Genomic DNA, 4,240 nt, shown 5'->3' on the forward strand with positions numbered 1-4,240 from the left:
TGTATCTCTCTCTTTACTGTCACCCTTGGCATGCGTCAAGCAATTCATAAGTTGGCTTTATAGTTTTAAGATCTTAAACATTTAATAGAAATAACATAAGCTCGTTTGACTAGTCAACCTAGGTAGACGAAAATTGTATGTTTGTATTATATTTAATGCTGAGAACTTAAAGGCATGCCCTTTTCACCCCAACAATTTAAAAACTACCTCTATTTACCAAAGATTATCCCAGATTATGTGAACTTAAAAATTTGGGGTTAGTTTATATATTTCTGAGAGTTTTAAAAATACCTAATTTATATGGTAGCTCATTTATATCTAAGCCGATTTTAGTAGAACTTTTTTAAAGGATTTTATGCATACATATAAGACAGATAAACATGCAGACATAAACAGAGATCTTGTTATAATTTTAGTTGTGTGTCAGGTATATTAACATAAAACTCATTAGTTTATTTCCTCTTTATATTTTTATTCAAACTGTTTCTGACACAAATGGTAAATAGGTAACTATTTACCAATATTTGTGGAGACTTTTAAGATTTTTCATGTGTTTAGTTTCCAAATAGCTTTTTGTTTTCTTTTTTCCTTCTGATGAGAATCATCTTCCTGAAGTTTGTATTTCAGCAGAAATGAACACAACATTGTAAAGCAATTATACTCCAATAAAGATGTTTTATAACTAACTAAATAAAAAAATATACATCTATCAAATTTAAAAAAAAGAGAGAGAGAGATGGCTTTCAGGACCTAGAGAAGACATGGTAGAAAATTTACATCTCAAAGGAACAGAGAAAGGATGTAAGTTTTCTCCAGAAAGGAGTTTGGGGGCTTATTTGTCTATTATCAGAGGTCTAAGGTAATTATCATTCAAATGTTCCTTCTTTTTCTTAAGTGCAGGAAAATTAATTATGTTTCCAATGTCTTGATCTTTTACAATATCTGCAAGCATTTTTAGGTGAGTAGAGGAAGTTTGGGGATTGATTAGCATCAGGTGGACTTTGAATTTCTTCTAGAACTGCTTTTCAGGTTTTGTAAAGATTTGTAAGAAAAGGATAGTTGTATTTTTTTTTTCATGACTGCTGAGTGGATTTTATTTTTGCCAAGGATGCAGAAAGACACCGAAGGTTAAGATTTAAGCTGAGCTCTCAGTGGCGAGGTGACTCTCCTCCTGAAGAGGGCTGAAGCATCCTGAACTTCGAAAGCTCCAGGTTTAGGTCCAAGAATGTGTACGTGCTGTAATCATGATGCTGGAGATTCTTGTAGGTGGTGTTGTCAAACAGCTCAGCTGGGGTGGCGGCTGGCGTGGACTTTTTTGGTGGACTTTGCTTCTTGGGATTCGGTGGCAATCCCTTTTCATTCTTTCCTGATTCTGCAGAGAGAGAAACTGTAGAAACAAGTCCTCGAAACACTCCTGCTTCTAGGAGCACAGTCTGCTCCTCCTTGCCGCAGCAGAAGCGAGGCTGCTATGGCCATGACTCGGGCGCGGGCAGGGCGACCGGCCAGGCGGGTGCAGGTCACACCGGACTGACGCGGCCACAGCGTGCTCAGGACAGTTGTTTTTTAATTCCTCAAATAACTGACTCACAGCCTGAATGATATCAAGGGGCTGACCCATTCATCCAGCTATATTAACTTTATAACAGGGAGAAAAGATCAAGCTAAGATGGTTAAAAAACTCCTGTGTTTTAGATTAGAGTTGTGTGTCTTTGGAATGATTTAATAAATCCTCCCACAAAGACTTCACAATGTTTTCTTTTCCCTCTAAGTACATAGCTCTATTTTAGCTTGGGGGGAATAACTTTAAAAATGTATTTCTATCAGGCTCTGAATATCAGCCTCCAATTTGGCCAACATCAGACCTAGAGCTCCTTTAAAAAAATCCTTTCAAGTATTTAAACTAAAGTTTTACCTATCAGGTGACTCAAAACCAAAACCAAAAACTAATCATGGATGCAAAAGTTGTTCCCAAAGAGGGTGCAAATGTGAAGGCTTCCCAAGATCCAGACCCACTCCCAAGATAGCCAAAAGAAAGAAAGACTTAACTCCCTAAGAGCTGGCAATTGTCAGTAGGACTTTAGTTGCAAATAGGGTGCAACACACATTTTTGTCCAGCCACATTCTTGGGGCCTTGAATCTGACAGTTAGCCACCTGCACATGCAAGAACCAATACTTGCATGTCCCAACACGTGGAAAGCCAAGTTGAGTCCTCAGAGCACAAAATGAGAGATAAATAAGAAAGCAATAGCTGTTCCCAGGAGGAAAATAATCAATGGGTACCCCGCAAACCAAATTCACAGGAGTTACAAATTAAAGAACTAATTCTCCAATTTTTTTTGCTAATCTGAATTTGGGAAAGAAAAGACTTTTACCACACTTGCTCAACGGGTCCCCACAGGCAGAGATATGAAAGGCTGACATCGTAAGAATTCTTACCTACTGATAGCTGTTGCCAGAGGTCCAAGATCTCTGACTTCAGCTTCTGGACCAAGCAAGGTGTCTCCAAATGATGGAGTCCCTTAATAGTCACCAGAAACTCTAAGGGAGGAAAAGTTTTTCCTCGACCCTAATAGGGTCCCTGGCTGGGTTTGACAATTAAACTGACAAATATAGATTAACAGGTAAAATGCCTACAAATTTATTCAGTATAAGTTTCACATGAGACTGGAGACTTCATAAGGAAATGAAGACCAAAAGAAACATTTAGACATGCATATTTTATGCTATGTTTGATGAAGAATACACAGTCAAGGAGGAATATTATAGGTTAAAGAGTATGATGTAATTGTAGTAAACTGGGGGAGTCTTGGCAAAGCTGTTCTTGGTGTCCCTTTGTCTTTGGAGCTATGGATGTTCCTTTCCTTGTAGTGTAGGGAGGGCATCGCTCACATGAGGGTTTTATGTCCTGTTTCAGAGAAGTGGGGGGAGTCAGAGTGACTTCCTGCTTCTGCAACTTTATCAAACTTTTTCAGCTTAAAATATTCAATATGGCAAGGTGCCATATTTTGGGATAGCACTTCCTGAACCCCATCACTCTCCAGTTAATTCTTTTCTGTTTTGCCCCTTATATCATTGGAAACTTCAAGTTGATCTCCTTTTCCTTTTTTTCTTCATGAGCCACATTTAAATGCATGGCACTTCACCAGATTTAATCAGCACTTCCCACTGTATTCTGAACACATTTACGGTGTACATTTAATTAATTTAGTTTCATCTTCTTTGCATCATTTGATAGTTGAGGATAAAGAAGAATCTCTATCCAAAACTTAAGCTTTTTTTGGAGTTAATTACTAAGAATAGCAACGTGTTAATAAGAATCGCCTTTCCCTGTCTTGGATGAACACATATGACATACATATGTATGTATGTCACAACATTTTTAATAAAGGCGAACTTGAATTTCATGAGATATAAATGATATCAAATGTTATATAAAATGAGTTTCTGAGTTAATTAGGGAAAGAAAGTAACTTGAGTAAACATTATGGAAAATAACCTAGGACACGTTAACTTAAAAAGGCTGTTTGCTTACATTTTGTGGCTATCTGTTTGTCAAAATTAAGACTTTAATAAATACCATGTAGAAAGTTTCTGGCACCAGGTAGAATTTTGTGATTTGGTTCAGTCCTACCTCTTGCCCTTCAAAGATTTTTCTGAATGACTAGTTTAGAATGCATCTATGATAATTTTCCAACTTTTTTTCTAGAAAAATTCTTAATTTTGGAATCATACAAATTTTTCCTCTGTTTCCCACTTTAGTATTGATTAGTACACACATTCTTATTCATTACAATATGTTCAGTGTGAACTCAAAGTCACAGTTTATTTATTCTCCTTCAGAATAAATTAAGTATACAACTCTTTCTGTGATATTCTTTTGTTTTCATTAAAGAACATGTATTTTTATACTTGTTAAAAGAGTAAGGAAGACTTTATTCAGGATATTTGCTATCGTTGTCAAGACTATCAAAATAAAGGAGAGAGATCAGCCGCAACTCTGAATATAGCTAAGACAACTGGGGATTTATAGCTAGTGAGCAGAATGAGGGGATCATTAAATGGAATATTACTAAAATAATACATTAAGGGTAGGGGATTTCTTCCTAAACCAACTTAACAGGATTAGTACTAAAAGAAGGCCAGGGTGATCAGATATCAAGGGTGGGGGATCATCTCTAAACTGACTTAGCAGCATTTTTGCTACAACTGGACTAGGCAGGCCAAATACAGGGCCCAAGG

General features: G+C 36.8%; 1 pseudogene; it reads right to left on the reverse strand.

The window, feature by feature from the left end:
- Nucleotides 1–1,133: 1,133 nt before the first annotated feature.
- LOC113615553 (NADH dehydrogenase [ubiquinone] flavoprotein 3, mitochondrial pseudogene) lies at nt 1,134–1,476 on the reverse strand (annotated as a pseudogene).
- Between the last annotated feature and the right edge of the window lie 2,764 nt (nt 1,477–4,240).

This window comes from Aethalodelphis obliquidens, unplaced genomic scaffold, assembly GCF_003676395.1.
Source record: "Aethalodelphis obliquidens isolate GAN/ISIS:26980383/991018 unplaced genomic scaffold, ASM367639v1 scaffold119, whole genome shotgun sequence".
Lineage (NCBI taxonomy): Eukaryota > Metazoa > Chordata > Mammalia > Artiodactyla > Delphinidae > Aethalodelphis > Aethalodelphis obliquidens.